Here is a 17,749-nt window from a genome sequence, read left to right as displayed (position 1 = left end):
GTGTGGGCTTGGCTTACCGCAGACTACCACACATGCACAGATGTGACAAAATGAAGCATAACTAATTCAGTTTACAACATCAGTCATACCTATATGTAGCAGAACAAACAGGAAATTATTAGTGGCACTTTTTGCCGTAGTATTGTACGTAAACTGAAACATTGACTTTAATTAAATGTATTATGTCAACAGATTTCACATAACTGTAGTAGGTCAGTTGAAAGCAATGTTATTAGGTTTAAATACAAAATATTAGGTTCAATGTAATAGTATTGCTTTCAACTAACCTAATTTATGTGACATTTGTTAACATAATACACTTGAATAAAGTCAACATTTCAGTTGTGTCAGTGTAGTCTACAACTGTATTTAGCTTGCTTTTATTCTAGATGTAGGATCCCTGTCTCTGTTTGTCATCATTGTGTAGAGCAGAAATGCAGTATATCTGTGTTGCACATAGATTTGAGTAATGTCAAAAAGTGAGTGAACCTCAATACTTTGTTCTCGTGTGACGAAAAACAGCCCTTAAACTGTAAAACGTCACGGTCAGATCCTTAGGTTTACTTATTTTTTGATGAAATATGTTCTTGTCCAAACTAGTAAAGAACCTAAACTGGAGACCACATTTTACTCTAGGAACATTTGGATAAAGGAAGCATTGAGCTCATGCAGGACACTAAAGTTAAATCCCACAGCTGTTATCAGCTGACAGCCCACTGAGTGAATCATCATCTGTAATTAGTCACACTCCAATTACAGCTCAGTTTCACAGGTCCTAAGCCTTTTTACTGGAGATGTACATCTTGAAATAAATGGGTCAAAACCAAGAGGCAACCTCAAGGTTTGAAAAGTGAAGCCACTGTGAAAGTGCCTTGAACATGGATTTTTTTGTACAGCCTGCAGGGGGCAACTGCAAATGAAATTACTTCTCACTTAAGTAAATATTTTATTTGTTCAACCAAATAGTCTCAATGGCTAGTACAATAGGTAATATGTAATACAGCATAATGTTCAGTGTGATAGAATAGAAGTCTATGAAAAAATGATCTTGCTGCCCTCTTGATTTATTACCCAAACGTAAACTACGTGTGTTTGTGGTCTCAATAACTAGTTTCTGGTTTCTTCTTTTCTACAGCATGATATACATTTTCTAAATGTTGGTCCCATTTAAAGTAGAATAGACGACAAAGCAGGGTTTGCTTATGGAGCGGGGCTACCATGCGATCACCTGTTTTCGTCAACACTTTCGAATTTATGTTCTGTATAATAAATGAAATGTAACATTTGAAATTGCCTAAAATGTCTTGTTCAGCATTTGGCTGTACTTATCTCCATCTTCTCTTGTTCCAACAACCAAGATGGCGACTGAAAAACTGCCAAAATTGGGGCCTCAGACCGATACCCAACAAACCAATTGGTGACATAGTGGCTTCATCCATATGGAGTCTTTGGTCACAACATTTGGTTTAAACATTTAAGGCATCAGGATGATGTGTGGGGGGTTGACTAAAATAAACCTTCATGGAATAATGTAAGAGCAACATTGTGATTAATTGACGTGTAAATAGATAGCAACAGAGCTCAATTGGACAGAGGGATAAAGGATATAAGTAGTTTTTGGTACACAGAAAAAAAGAAATATAAAAATACCACGTATTCTTTGAAGTACAGAGCAGTAAAGAGTTATGCTGTTTAATGTTGTAAATCTGAATGTGGATCAAAGTCTCCTCTATGGTAGTGATCACTGGACGGTACCAACACAAAGAGCTTCACTATGACACCAACGATGCTGTGCTTCTGTAGAAACGTTCAGTGGAATATAAACAGTAAATGCAAAGGGTAAATTATAGTCTGCCTCTGCAGGGCCCAGAATACAGACTAAACGCCCAGAGCAAACCACCAACCAAAGAGAAAGAGGGATGGAGGGAGGAAGGGAGAGAACCATTATAACCAGTGATTTACCAATTTACATTGAAAAGACCCAAAGATTCAAAGAAATGCTGATTAATTAACACTAGAAGTCCCGTTGAATACCTCAATTTCATATCACAACTATCTGCTCTCTCTACCAGTTAGCTGAGTTGTAGCACAACCGACAAATGGAAGACAGAGTTGTTTCTAGAAATGAAGGAAAAGGAAACCTCAGATTGATGTTTTAGCCTCTAAATGCAGACTGTGGATTTGCTCGGAGGTCAACATTTTCAGCCGCAGGCATTTTAACACAAATAGAGACTATTGTGTGTGAACAGAGAAAAACACACACAGACCCAAACACTTCTCACAATGATATATTCTAACATGTGCGTTTCCGTTTCGTGCAATTGCTGCCAGATGGCCGGAGCGTGTGTATGTGTGTGGATTTTCACTGGAGCTTGCCACTCATTTAAAAAGCATTAGAAAGCCTGGGAAGCTGTGTATCAGCAACATAGCCCTCAGTGGAAGTGTTTGCAGTTTCTCCAAGCCCTCTTCAAACGAAACATTTGAAGAAAAACTGTAGCACAAAGGCCAGTAATGGTATCAAATACTTTTTTTTATCAATGCAATTATTGCAAGCCATGCACATTACATCTGTGTCATCATTTTAAGGACAGGAATGGGTCTTTGCTTTAACACACCAAAATGATAAACATGTTCTTTGTCATAGTGATTCAAGATCAAGAGGTCAGTCCTCAGGGCCTGGAAGTATCTTAAACATGCATTATTTTAAATGACCAAAAAGGGGCGAACAAGAAGTAGTCACATTGTATGGAAGTCTATGAGGAACTATACTTTTCTATTGTTATATTACTTTAATAAGCGTTAACTAATCAATAGGTCTCAATCACTGGTTTGTATTCTTCTTAAATACAGCACGATGTTCTTTATCTAAATGATGGCCCAGATTACAGATCAATTGACGATAAAACAGGGTTTATCATGTGGCAACCTTCCCCTTAACGAGCCGCCACCACGGCACCACTATCATGTCATTGTTAAACTCGCGGTTTTACATAAAGACACACTAAAGAAGAAGTGTTTAGCTGTTCATTTGTTTCCATTAAGAACAATTTTTAAGTATGTTTTTGTCAAGCCAAAATTAGCATCACAATTATCACAGTTAACATGAATTAGGAATGCACTTGGCCAACCAAGCTAGCTAGCTAGCTAGCTGCAGTACATGGCCACGCTTGGCCCAGCTCTACGCTCTCCTTCAAATAGGGTCAACATTGACAGCAGAAATGCAAAGTTAGAGGTTTTTAACAGCACAAACCAAAGGCTTAAGGTTGCTACTCAAAAAATGTTATGCAGTCTACGGTTCAGACTCCAAGTGAAAACTTGCTTCTGATCAATAGCTAAATGTCTAGTCAGTGCTTTGATAGGAAAAAGACAGCCAGTAAGTCCAACACATAATTGTTATCTAAAAACAAAATGCCAGGGAGAAATAGCCTATACTACACAGTGCAAATAATATTAAAACAAGCTTGAGAAGCTTTTGTGACTAGCGCTAGCATGTTAGCCATTGGGATGCTAGCTACAGTAGCTCAGCAACTATTCCTGCTAGTAGTCATCACGCCACCACGTTTCTCACACAACCACGCAAAGAAAAGCAAATACTTTGTGACGGAGCTGATGGCTGCATATCATGTCATGCAGTTTTTCATGACCATGCCAAATTAGCATCAGTAGGAACATCAAGTTGATGTGACAGTTCCAATATGACCAGTCAAGACCATATTGTTTGTCTGCATAAGGACAGGGAAAATGCTCTAAATACTATAAAGTTATTTAAATAGAATCATGTGAAATTGTCCACGTAGGCATCCTTTAGTGGTAGTATTGAAAAAAGACAATGTGTTAATCCTAAAGAGACAGTCACATTTGTTGTACAGGATAATGCAGTCCTTTATCATAATGAGTAGAGGCTAAACATCTGAGAAGTTGTTCACACTGCACCTGGAAGTACTGTGGAAACAGAACCATATTCCAGACACAAAGAGCCAAATGTGTCACATTCTCCGAATCAAAAACACCCGTATTGTCCTCAAACTTAATTAGACAAGATTCAAGAGGAGAGACGAAGAAGAAAATCACTGTTGTGTAGCCAAGAGCTCTGCAGCACCTGCACAAAGAGTGAAACACACTACCCCACAATCCAGTGCACTAAATATGTCAGGGTACACATATTTCTCCAACAAAGGATATCGATTGGACAGTATCTCAGAAAAGGGGGGGAAAGAAAAACCATATCCATTGCGAATACTCAGGTTTTCGAACTCTTTGGCCCATCTCCAGCTCAGAGCCATCCCATCACCTTGAGCCGAGTCAGCTGAGCATCATATTGCATTTGTTCTCATGAGAGCAGCTAAATACAGGCTGTTGATCTCCCATGTGGTACCAAATATTAACAGACGTAACAATAGACAACATTATCATAACATTTAGCTTAAAAGGAAAACTAAATCAGTGTTTCCTGCTTGATAATGATAACAAATATATTTCATGGGTGCTTACAGCTGCATTATGTCACGATTCACTGATGCTTTACTTTGTTAGATGTTTTTCTGTAGGTTTTGCCATTTGTATCAGCAACAATAACAATGAACTCACCAAAGTAATTGCTGAGATGTTGAGACATGGTGCACTGGCACAAGAAATGAATCAGACAGTTTACAAACAAGCTAACAGTTAAGCCAGATTCAACTGCTCTTCAAATGTTCTCCCTTCTTGTGATCTAGGAGGGAACTATTAAAGGTAGTAAGAACGGAGAAACCAGCTCGAGTGCGCTAGAATCTGAAAGTAGACAACTGAAAAAAATCTGCCCCTTCCTTCAGACTTCCTTACAGAGCCCCTCCTCCAACACACATTAACGCACACATGACCAATGAGGGCACGAGATAAGTTTGTGCACAGATGGAAGGCTGACAGGCAGGTAGGCCGTCCAGTTACTTTAGCCGGGCCGGCTCAGATGATTGGTCGTGCTTTTTACAGCGCTACGGCTTCCGGAGATGAAATATTTGTATATATTCATTGTCAAAGCATTTAATTTATTCATTGTTATCGGGATGTTAAGAGCATTCCATGGAATATAACAACAAGTGTTTCTGAAATGAATTATCTACCCCACCTTTAAGAGTATTACAAGCAAAAAATAAAAATGAGTAGTTCAGGAATGAGTCCTTAAACCAGGCAATTAGTAATAATTGTAACCCTTTTGGCTCCCTATGTGTCTTAAAACAGTGGTTGCTCAATGTGGCTAAATGAGACTATTAAATGCCATCATGCTGAACATTAGCGCCCTTTAGCTTAGCGGTGGTGATGGAAACTCATGCAGCCATGATGTAGGTTGTTTATAGCCTTTAATAGGAGCCTCTAGTTCTTGCAAAAGAATGTACGCTTTAAAAATAAAGAAACTGTTTAAATATGTAGAGATTATCCTCCTGAAAAATATGTGTTAACGTGTTTGTCACAGACCTTATTTTCTGAAAGAGAAAAGGGAGTCCTTGCATTGCTAACTTCCAGGTGGAAATACAAACATACGTCATCACTGCACCACTCTATAGTGAAACTGAGTATATTAGAAATGGTGCTAATAAACTTTCAGTGCATAATAAAACAGTATGTGCACAGCTATGGCAAGAGCAGTGAGACAACATGTACGCAGGAAGTGGGTCTCTGTTTACACCAGAGAGTTTATTTAAAACATGTCTTATCAATCATTTTTACTCCCCTATCACACACAGAGTGATAACAAAAACTACAAAAACATGACCCAAGTGGTAAAACAATTGGAATTTCCCTTTATTGCCCTTTAAGACCGCACATGAGCCGTCCATTCAAGGATATATACAACACAGCTTATTCACAGACGAGCTATAATTACTGAGTTTACGCAGCTTTGTTACTCATGTTCGTGTGTCCTTAGCAAACTGTGACGTGAAAACACACAGATGGAGGGACACCATGCACACAGCCACGTGTCTGTCTTCTGTAAGCACAGTACATCAGAGTGTGTGTTTTTACCCGCAGCCCGTTATCTCTGCCAACGCCGCACCATGTGCTTTCTTTCACATGAGCACAGAGGCTCCTTTGACCAATTTACCAAATTATAACCCTCTCCTTAAGGAAAGTAGAGGTAGCTAGCATTCTGGGAGTTTCCCCCTTTGAGCGGCGTGGATAAACGTAGCGCGCGTGCGTGTGTGTGTGTGTGTGTGTGTGTAGAAAATTGGTTTACAGTTCTGTTTTTTATGGGTGTTGAGAGATGTATCCATAGATCTCTTAAATTTGCTCTCAAAGTGCAACAGATTGATGCATTTCATTTAAATATTAAAACATTTTTTTCCCATTTGTAAGTGTTCCGGCCACTCCACTGGGCTGGGCTGGGCTGGGCTGGGCTGGGCTGGGCTGTTTTGATAGGCTACCTATGTTCTATCTATCAGATAGTTTCACTTTCACACATCAGGCCCGTAGCAGCTGTCACTGCGCAGTGAACAATCAGGAGTGAGTGACTGATAGACCTAGCTGGCAGTTGCTTACAGATGGATAAACAAGCTCCAAAGCATAAAGGCGTTTTTGTATAGTTTGTGTATACAGTATACAGTATTGTAGCGAGCCCTGGGTTCAGAGGGAGGGGCTTGCATAGGGGTGGGGGATGGCAGGGAAACGGGGTTCAGGGGGAGTGGCTGTACCCGTAGGATAGACAAGGGGGAAGTGATGTCTGACTCAGAGGTCGCGCGGCTGTGGAGAAGAACGTGTTGCCCACATTCTGTTACTGAGTTTAGGCTAGTTAGCTAGCAGGTTTAATGTTTTGGGTGCAGTCACTTTTGCCTCCACTTGCTGTTCAAATAAATGTTGAAAGAAAAAGTTAATCTGTTTACAGTTCTGTTTCATATGGGTGTTGAGAGATGTATCCATAGATTTAGTCCCTAATTTTGCTCTCAAAGTGCACCAGATTGATGCATTTAACTTCAACATTTAAAAAAAATCTTCCCAGGAGAGCATGCCCCCGGACCCCCCTAGAGGAGGTAAGGTCTACCACCTGCCCACACCCCCTGTTAAATGGTCTCACCCACATTGAGGATGCTTCCTACGCCCATGTTTTATTCCATGTGTCAAGTCAGGCAAATTGGGTCAAAATGTTATTGCATCAAAGATCTGTTAACATTAAAATCACTAAATATATGCCGTAACAATTTTGCTCTAGGCAACTCAAGGGCTCAGGTAATGTGATGACTATATGAATAATTGTCCAAAATAACATAAAATGCATAGGGTTTTTTGTTAAAGGGATAGTGGAAATCCGCGAATTTTGGGTTTAACTTATGTATTTTTATTAAAAATAAGCATAATACACAATTTTTTTTAATTTCATGAGCCTAGTTTCATTTTATTTTCAATTTTACTGCGCCCTCTCAATGAAACGAAATACTTCGGGAATCGTCGGGTGATGACGAGAGCATAGGAAGACGGGCACAAACAATGGCGGACATTCAATAGCATTTGCATGTGAATAGCCGACCTTTATTATGGTACCGAGTATATTGCCATCAATATGATGATTGATTATCAGTAAAAAATTCTACGTGACACAACGACATTGGATTAACCTTGAGATGCGTTTTTATTCCGTTGAACACAACTTTTGATCACAAATCAAAAAAGGTAAGACGTAATTATTGTAATATTTTTGGAACCGGATGTTGTTTACTTTCTCTTTTCTGGCTGATAGCTCCAGGAATTCGAGGTCTTACAGTGATGACATTACATGTGTGGAATCTGTGGAGTCTCAGCTTTAAATCGTATATCTTGTTTGTGCAGTTAAGATAGTAATAAGGGCATTTCTACCGTGTGTTGTGTGTAAAAAAGCGTTAGCATTAGTTAGCATTGTTTCGCTCAATGCTAATTCAAAGGCTTGGTATTACTCTTGTGTTTTTTCTAGCTAACAATTGTTCTTATTGTCAGTTAGCGGAGTTTCTTACCTTTAAAAGGGTATGAAACATTAATAGTTTCATAAATGTTAAGAAGCCCTGAGACATGTGAGAGAAAAAAAACTGTGGGAGGGGTCCACTGGGGGGACCTTCAGGCTTAACTGGTTAACAATGATTAATATTTGTAAAGGCTACAGGTGATCTTAAGATGCGTGAGCTATACTTAGGGACCTACCAGTCAAGATTATTTGTGCGTAGGGGTGCATCATCTGGCGCCTGGTCCTGGTCATCCTCGCCATTGCCCATGCCGTGAACCATCACCTCGGGCTCGAACAAATAAGGACGTAATGGTCCATCGTCTGGCTCAATATTGTCACCATCGTCGCTTACTGAACCGGATTCAGATTCAGTTCCTAAAACGACATTTTCGTAGGAAAGCCGAGAGGATGTTTCTGACTCGCTATCATCACTGGATACCTCGTACAATCCTTCTTCTTTGTCTGGTATATTTGCCCTTCCACGTTCATTCTGCATAGACGCCATGGTTTGTTATCGTATCGTCTTCCTAAGTTTTCGTCACTTCCGGTTTGGCTGAGTCGAACATTTCGTTTCTAAAAAACTTCGGGGAAGCTGCAATAAAGTGCTTCTAAAATGCGTAAGGCAATTATTATATTTTTTTAATCAGGTGTGATTGTTTTGGTACGTAATTATGCTTGTATATAAGTTAAAACGAAACTATTTGAGGTTCCATTTCCACTATCCCTTTAAGTAACATACTTTCGTCGCCAGCCGGCCGATACATGCCACGCATTAAGTGGGCCTGTGCGTGTGGGGAGTGTTGCAGTACAACATTCAACTGTAGCACCCGGGACATAAAATGTTTGAGCACCCTCTACGAAATACGTCAAGCTACCCCACAGCACCCCCAAAAGAAAATATCTGGCGCCGCCACTGGCAGCACCCTCCGCTGCTCCTTTGTAGTCTGTCATTGTTCTTAGTCCCGTCCACATGTTCCGGGTGTTACAGGCTTTGAAGTCAGATTCCACCTTGTCTCTGTATTATGGTAGTCCAAATGTTTTCCAAACATTCGGACTACCTATGTTGCAAATGTATTATCTTTTCAATTCACACACAGCATCTATTGCACGTCTGTCCGTCCTGGGAGAGGGATCCCTCCTCTGTTGCTCTCCCTGAGGTTTTCCCATGTTCCCTTTAAACTGTGGGTTTTCTCCGGAAGTGTTTCCTTGTACGATGTGAGGGTCTAAGGACAGAGGGTGTCGTATTGTCATACTGATATTCTGTACACACTGTGAAGTCCACTGAGACAAATGTAACATTTGTGATATTGGGCTATATAAATAAACATTGATTGATTGATTGATTGATTGACTGATTGATTGATTGATTGATTGATTGATTGATTGATTGATTGATTGATTGATTGTATTTTCTCTTTGCACTGCTGATAGCTCTCCGGAGTTCATACTTAGATGTCCTGTAATCATCCAAATCTCCAGCTCTGTGCGCGATAGAGCGCGCTTTCAGCTTGCCACGCACCTCGCCGTTTATCCAGGGCTTTGGATTCGGGAATGTCCGTACAGAAATCTTCGGTACCACGTCATCGATGCATTTCCCAATGTAGCAGATGACCGTGTCCGTTCCACATTCCAATCCGTAGATGCAAAGCAATCCTGCAGATTTGATTCTGAGTCACTCCATCGTTGTACTGTCTTTGTTACCGGTCTATCCCGTTTAAGTTTCTGCCTGTAAGCAGGCAGCAGCAGCAGCAGCAGCAGCAGCAGTGTGTGGTCTGATTTGCCGAAGGGAGGGCGAGGGAGAGCCTTATATCCATGTCGGAAAGGGGAATAAACATGGTCCAGTATGTTTCCCCCGCGCGTCGGGCAGCTGATGTGTTGAAAGTATTTCGGCAGAACTTTCTTCATGTTGGCGGTATTAAAGTCCCCGGCAACAACGAACGCCGCCTCTGGCCGCGAAGTCTCGGTCTTGTCGATAATCCCAAACAGCTGATCGAGTGCCGTGTTGTTGTCGCCGAGCGGCGGAATATACACTGAGAACAAGGTCAATTGTTTCCCTCCATTATGTTTTTTATTTCTTTATTTGTTTGTTGCATCTTTTTTTATAATAAATGTAAATATATGTTAATTGAGGATGTGAACACAGTTTTAATATCTATTTTTAAGGTTTTTTCTTTTTAAAGGGCCAATGTGTAGCGTTTTGAGAATCTATTGGAAATATATTGGCAAATATAATTTACTTTTTACAGTTGATTAAGCATGTAATAACCTGAAACTAAGAATTGTTGTGTGTTCATGAGTAGCTGAGAATGAGCCCTTCATATCTACACAGGAAGCAGTTTGTCCTGAAAAAGTCTGCCGTGCTGCACCACTAGATTTAAGAGTGGCATCAAATAGAATGTTGCATGCGTGTCTGCACACAATGTTATATTTTCACAGCTAACTCTAATTAAACATCATACAGTAATTAATTAACTACATGAGAGTTGCCCACCTGCATTTAAAGCTGTGCATGTTTCAGTTGGAATCTGTAGGTAGGCAATTGCACATGGTTGTTGGGTTGGGGCCCAAAGTCATATATTTCCCTTCTTGCTCCGCCCCTGGCAGAGTCTGTGTAGTGTCACTCAAAACACATGGAAAGTTCTGTTGTTGTTGTCAGAGTATATCCGTGTGTGTGTGTGTGTGTGTGTGTGTGTGTGTGTGTGTTTGTGTGTGTGACTCAGACCAAGGGTGTGTGCCGACGGATGCCACTCATCGTCTCCACCCTTACTCCGGTACCACCCCGTACATTTTTTAGGACAATACTTTGGAAACACACCAACTCTACTCCTATGTTTACACTGCGTCTCTAAATATCTCCCACACTGAGATCTAGCCTTCTTAGACATGCCTCGATGTGCTCGTTTTCACTAAACTGCCAAAATGATGATACTGTATTTTTGTTTTGATGAGATATTATGCAGCATTCCTCGCAGCAGAAAAGTAGCTAAATAAACTGTTGAAGGGACTCATTTGCAGAGAACGAAAACCCCCACAAGTCTGCTTTTTTTTCTGAAGCTAGACGACTGATTTATGCCTCAATGAAAATTCGAAAAATAATAATCCAAAGTAATAAAAATCTCCAATAATTAGTGAATATTTGGTGTTTGATGTGTCACTGTTGTCTCAGATTTAAATAGCAAATAAGCTGTAACAAAAAAGTGAATTGCCTTTAAGCTGCCACCTCTAGTGTTTATGTGTTGGTATGTGTAAAACACTATCACAGTGTGGGGGACACAGTGGGCTGTAAAACAGTGCCTTCTATTGGTGCTAACACAAACTGCAGGCCTACACACTGGGGGGGTGGGTGTGTGTGTTTCCAGGGTTCGGGTTGGTTGGAGTGTGTATGCTTATTCCCCTTCCCACTCCTCTCTGAGATAGGGGGCTTCCAACATGCCAGAGATCCCTAAGGACCAGCGGAGAGGAGAGGACGGCCTCGCTGTGGGAAAAACCTCGGAGCCACCTGCGACCCTAAACCACCTCTGCCTTCTCCGAGCACCCCCTTCCCCCCCCACACACACAACCCCGTCCCTGCTCTAACTGATACGGACCTGACCGCTCTCTGTTATGTAACCCAAGGACTTCTGCAACATGTGAGAGAGAGGAGGGATCCTCTGAAGGCACCCGCCAAGTATTTATACTCTGTGTGTGTGTGTGTGTGTGTGTGTGTGTGTATGTGTGTGTGTGTGTGTGTGTGTGTGTGTGTGTGTGTGTGTGTGTGTGTGTGTGTGTGTGTGTGTGTGTGTGTGTGTGTGTGTGTGTGTGTGTGTGTGTGTGTGTGTGTGTGTGTGTAAAGGGTTCACACATACAATTCACACAACTACGCTCTTAATATTTCAACACTGCATTTGTCCCAATATGGAAATAACAGAGGAACATAATCAAAATTCCCTTTAGATAAAAAAAAAAAAGGGAAAGGGAATTGCACAAGCCTTATCTTATCTGTTCTTTATCACTACAATGTATTTGTTTTGTTTGTATTCCCGTTTCCTTGTCCTAGCTCACTGAACTGTTTCTATGTACGCAGAAACAAAAACAGAATTATGGACATTCCCAGAGCTGCTCACATGCTCTGAAGATGTTTGGGTCACTACAGGGAAATGTTGTTGTCATGGGTAAAAGAGACCAACACTGACTGTTTGGAGGAAATATTTGTACAGCAAACCACTTTGACCTGTCACCCTATCCAGGAGGTGTTTGCTGTACCAACATCATGCTATTCTACCTTTGCAAATGAGAGCAGCCACCAAGGGTCCGACTCAGTAAAACACAGGTCTTAAAGAGACCCTAATATAATTGTTGGGGTTTCCCTTTTCATGTAGTGTGTTATGGTTTGGTTTCTGTGAATGGTCTGCAAAGGCTTAAATCCCTGTGTTCCCTCCAGAGGGAGTTCCTCTCCTACACACTCCCCCTCCCTGCCTGAAACGCTACAATTGGACTCTTTTGTTAAAGGTCCCATGTCATGGCCATTTCTACTGATCATAATTCCATTGTTGAGGTATACTAAAATAGATTTACATTGTTCAATGTTCCAAATTCACATTGGTTTCTCATACAGCATCTCTGAATAGTATGTGTATTCACTGAATTTCATTCTCTGTCCTAAACGCCTTGTTGGAGCTTCTGCCCCCCCCCCCATCCCTGTGAGCCCAGTGTGCTCTGATTGGTCAGCTCGCCCACTGGCTCGCTGCTTCGAGGAGCTGACAGTGTGAGCTGGCTTACTGGTGTGGTTTCCTGCTTGCTGCGAGACAGCGAGACATTCGCGAATGGACGCGGGAAGGGGGGGGGGATGCTGAGGGGGCTGCAGCGCACCTACAGTGTAAGCGCGCCACAGTTTCGCCACGCTGCGAGGCTCCGCTAGCACCCCCCCCAGCACGTCACATTGTTGCCGCTAAAGGAGTGTGTGTGTGTGTGTGTGTGTGTGTGTGTGTGTGTGTGTGTGTGTGTGTGTGTGTGTGTGTGTGTGTGTGTGTGTGTGTGTGTGTGTGTGTGTGTGTGTGTGTGTGTGTGTGAGAGGAGCTCCACGGATTGGTCCATTTGGACCAATGGGTATGGGCACGTCACCATACCCAGGAAGTAAACAATGGAAAAAGAGAAATGTCCAACGAGGCGTTCTGGGGCAGCAGACAGGTATTTTCTGTGTTAGAGTTTTACTCGCTACAGGGTGTACTTTGAGGGTTTGTGACTCTGCAGACCGTTTACATGCATTACAAGCTACATAACACACAAGGGGACGGGTAATAACCAGAAAAGCATGACATGGGACCTTTAACTTCGGTAAAATAGTGACATCACTATGTAGCACTCTCGCTTCCATTGGCCACCTCTAACACGATGTACATAATAGCCTAAGAGGCGGGACATCGCTAAGCGGTTGACCAATCACAACAGAGCCGACCAGCTAACCAATAAGAGCAGACTGGGCTCTGGTTTCAGACAGAGGGTGAAAAGAGGTGCTGCAGCACAGGCAGTATGAGAAAATTAAGAGCTTTTTGAACATTAAAGCATGGAGACATGTCACAGTAGAGACACTACATACTAGTATGAACCTGAAAATGAGCAGAATAGGGCCCCTTTAGTACAGATTTGAAAGATCAAACAATGCTGTTGTTTTTCTGCTGAGGATATGTTCTTTTAGTTGGGCGAATGAGCAAGGTAACATTTAAGCTTTGGAAGCACAAATAACCTTACTGTGAAAAGTCAATAAATGGTGCTGTTTATCAGAAGAAAGATCTAAACTGCAAGTGTTCATGGGTAAAAAAAGAAGGATGTTGGAGTCTGACAACCAGCAGTTAAAGTTAGGAAAGCCTGACACAACAAAGCAGTCTGAATGCAACCACAGTCTGAACTAAACGGTACTTTCTTACACTGGAAGGAACATTGGTGAGGGAAAATTACAGCGCAGCGTGCAGAGCAGTGCATTATGATAATAGGTCAGAGGGACTGGGACTGTTTTAACTCTGCAACACTTCACCCCGTGGGATGACTTCATATAAATGCAGTTGTATGTTTTTAATTAGCAATGTAAACCAATGTAAATTACAAGTGTGCTCAGGTGTTTGAGACTAAAGAAGAGTGCACACACTACATTTTACAGAATGAACTAAAAGGGCAATTGTAGACCTCCACCAAGGCCTTTCCTATAAGTGATTCTGATTCATTCCAAAATGTAATGAGAAATTCCTAAGCCAACGCCATATCCTTCATCCAAATATAATGAAATCAGCCCATTGGTATTTTTCTGTAATCCTGCCAACAAACAGAAATACCGACCGACAAATAGAAAAAACTAAACGTAAACTAAACAATTATGAAGGATGTTAAATGTAAAAGAAAAGGTTAGATATGATAATCTTGTAGGGATCTAAGGTGCAGTTGTTATCCTATATCAAATAGTCACTAACAAAACGCCTACTTCTAGGTCAGGTGTGTCTAATAAAAGGGAGGTTTTGAAAATGACGTTTTAAAAAAAAGCTTCAAAGTGACTTCCTCTCGAAATTCCAGAGAATATCCGTTTAAAAAGAATCACTTTGCCCCAGTTTTGATCATTCTCTCTTCCTCCATCTTAGCTGGAGTAGTTTCCTGCAGGATAAAAATGTCCATGACATCTATAATGTAATATATACACCCTTGACTATGGCTGGGTCATCACGTAGAACACATAAGCCTGACGCCTGCCTCCTCGTTCAATATTAAACAGTTATTTTACGGCCTAGTTTGTCCATTCCCAGGGAATAGGGATCATATATCGTAGCAGGATGCCTGCTCGGTGCTTGTATACAGAGCGTAACACAGGGAACATCAGGGAAATATGTGTGGTTCTAAACACAGCGCTAATTGGACCACATCTAGACCATCTTTGCCCTCAGTAACTCATTACTCAGCAATGTCCTGGCCCCGTTCCTCCCCTACATAAGACCCAAAGAAGAAAAAAAGTAGCTGCATGACGTAAGTGTCAGTGGTTTATGGTTTTCTGAGCGCATGTCTTTGCTTGTGGGTTCATGCATTCTTTATGTGTGTTTCTGGGGGGTTCAGATGTGCAGTCTACCTCACCGGAATACCTAATATATCTCCCTCACCCTCCATCCAGACATCCAGGTTTCTGTGTCTGCGCAAAATAAAAACCTATTCTTGGCAGAGCTCTATGAAGGTAGATATGGTGCAAAATGTGAGAGCGTGTAAAACCTGATGTGAAGACTTGTGGAAAAGAAATCTGAGCTTTGTATAAAATATCCACGTATCTGTGAACCAAATGAGCGTTGGCATCACCTTCTCAAAGTGTGCTATTTCTTTAATTCACTCCTTAATTAGTTGGGTTCCTGTATTTGATTTAGGATTAAAGGCTGCTAATTTCAAAATGACACACATTTTGCTTGTACATGCTGGTGCATTTAAGGCTTACACACTTCAATTTAGTCTCATTTCTGTCAGTTACCAAAAGTGTGGCTCCACTGACAATTGATCAGTTTCCTGTACCACTGGATCCACGTAAGGCCTATTGCCCCGCATCTTGGAACAGACTTTGATGCCTACAATTGGTGGAAATTCCCAATAATCAACATCTACAAGGGTGTGAGATATCATCTGACATCCCACAACACCTGCTAAATGGTCCTTGGGGTAAGTTTAATCAACATTGTTTGATTTTCCTAAAGCCATGACGATTTGTGTGTTAGTTGTTTAGTCTGAGAGTCAGTGAGAGTGCAACAGGGGACAGCAGGGAAGTGACCACACACACACACACACACACACACACTCTGACTTGCATGTTGTACTTGTTCGTGCACTGACGTTGCGTATGTCTGCAACTGGAATAATCTTTCAATCAGTACGCTTGATCTGAAATCAGTTGTCAAAGGGTTGAGAACTCTGATGTCAATATAAAAACAGGATAGGGCAGAACATTTCTTATTCCGGGATTAAGAAAGTCTTATGATCTATACTAAGTTTAACTGCCTGTCTGTCTTTTGTTTGCTTGTCATTTAAAACAAATAGGCCATTTATTCTCGTAGCAACACTACAACACCTTTTGCTCCAAAATCAGAAACCTACAAAATAATCTAACCTTAATTGGATTAGATTCAACTTTATTGTCATTACTACAACAAAATGCAGTTTGCATCCAACCAGGGACTGCAGAGAGTAGATAAAGCGCATGAAGTTACAGTATATTTCATGTTTTGATTCTTTAATTGAACTTAGTGGTCCAATTAAAAGCAGTCAAATCCAGAGGCAGCACTTGTTATACTTATGCTAAAAAACAGCTGGATGAAAACATTTCAATATCATCCAGTATGGAACAATATGATCAACTAATAAAGCTGTGTATTTCTTGTAGCTGGTCCCATCTGGGTGGAATGTCTGGAATCTCCAAATAAAAAGCTCTCTTTTTTAGTTAATAGTTGATGTTGCGATCAGTGGCGGTAAATCATGTTGCTCTCAGGCCGCAAGCAAAGGAATTTACCAAACAAGGTGCTGCGGAGGGCTGACACCCCTCCGGCTGGAGAGCTGCTGCAGGGAGTGCTCGCAGGCGTGCACGCTCGCACAACCACGCTCACACAACCACGCATAAACCTGCAACATCTCCCTGTCAAACAGAACCACGACCACAGGGCTAACACATACTGTACGCCAAGCAGACATAACTTAGTCATTGTCACTGTTATTGAGATTGAAAACAGCACAACAGGTGGACATCCCACCCTGCTTCACATGCATATGTCATTTCATATTTTCCAATGTGTTTAAGACTATCTGCATGACCCACTGAAAGCCTTGAAAAGCAGTTGTCTTTCGTCTACTCTCTGCGGTGGTAAAGGTACACCAACAAATGTTTTAAACCTCAGCCCATCAGCATTTATGAGAGCAATCATCACCTTTAATGCATCCACTGAAGCCTCTGGGGAGACTGATGTTGGCAAGCCAAGATAAAAGACATACAATGGAGGCAGATGCCCTGCGGCTTCTATTTCCTGCAGCCTTTTAAAGCTGTTAAAACAGATAATTGATGGGGAAGAACAGATTCTATTCTGTGATTGCGTTGACTCACTGAAGACTGAGCTGACTGAGCCAAGCTACTAATCAAACAGATGTGGTCATCATTTAAAAAAGCTCCAATGTCAATTATATTTTGTGGGGAAAATATGTTCACAGTGATGTTGGTTATTATGGATACAACACAAATGAGTGTCCAATTAAAGTCCAGGGAAGAGTTTCATGGAGGGTAAAAACACTTGACTGACAGTATGCAGCTCACTGTGCGGCTGATACGTAACATACTAAACTTATGTACACGTGTTATTTAACAAATGTACTTATTTGAACCCAAACCATGATCTTTTGCTGACATAACTAATCAGAATACTTTTTATTATTTGTTCTCAGTGTTGTGATAGTTGCTCCTCTTTAGAATGAAATAAATAAAACTGTACTGTATTCTGGGAGAAAATACGATTCCAAGTTGAAACACAACGCAGGTTAGGTATGGGAAACTTATTTTTGACAATGCAAGGTTGTTTGGAGTTTTGTGATTACTGCAGTAATACTAACTGTTTTAAGGATGCTGGACCTGAAGTCGAGGGACATTAGAGCTGTCAGCAAAGAGTTAGCAGCAATAACAGATTCCAGGTTAAGTCAGTGGCATGTGATGTGTATGTCATATGGAGGCCCAACATGGGTATGTTTTTGCACTTTGTCTGAATGTGTTTGTTTCAGGGAGCAAAGAGCTCAGGTCCCTTTAACAACGTCCAGAGAGCTTAGCCCACTCGGCTG

The 17,749-nt window shown here is 41.3% G+C and overlaps 1 protein-coding gene across 14 annotated transcripts in view; it reads right to left on the bottom strand.

Annotated features, from left to right (window-relative positions):
* The window catches only part of tns1b (tensin 1b), a 249,357-nt gene that overhangs the window by 89,119 nt on the left and 142,489 nt on the right, over window positions 1-17,749 (bottom strand). The window lies entirely within an intron of this gene.

Source organism: Gymnodraco acuticeps, unplaced genomic scaffold, assembly GCF_902827175.1.
Source record: "Gymnodraco acuticeps unplaced genomic scaffold, fGymAcu1.1, whole genome shotgun sequence".
Taxonomy (NCBI): domain Eukaryota; kingdom Metazoa; phylum Chordata; class Actinopteri; order Perciformes; family Bathydraconidae; genus Gymnodraco; species Gymnodraco acuticeps.
This window is presented reverse-complemented; position numbering and strand designations above follow the sequence as displayed.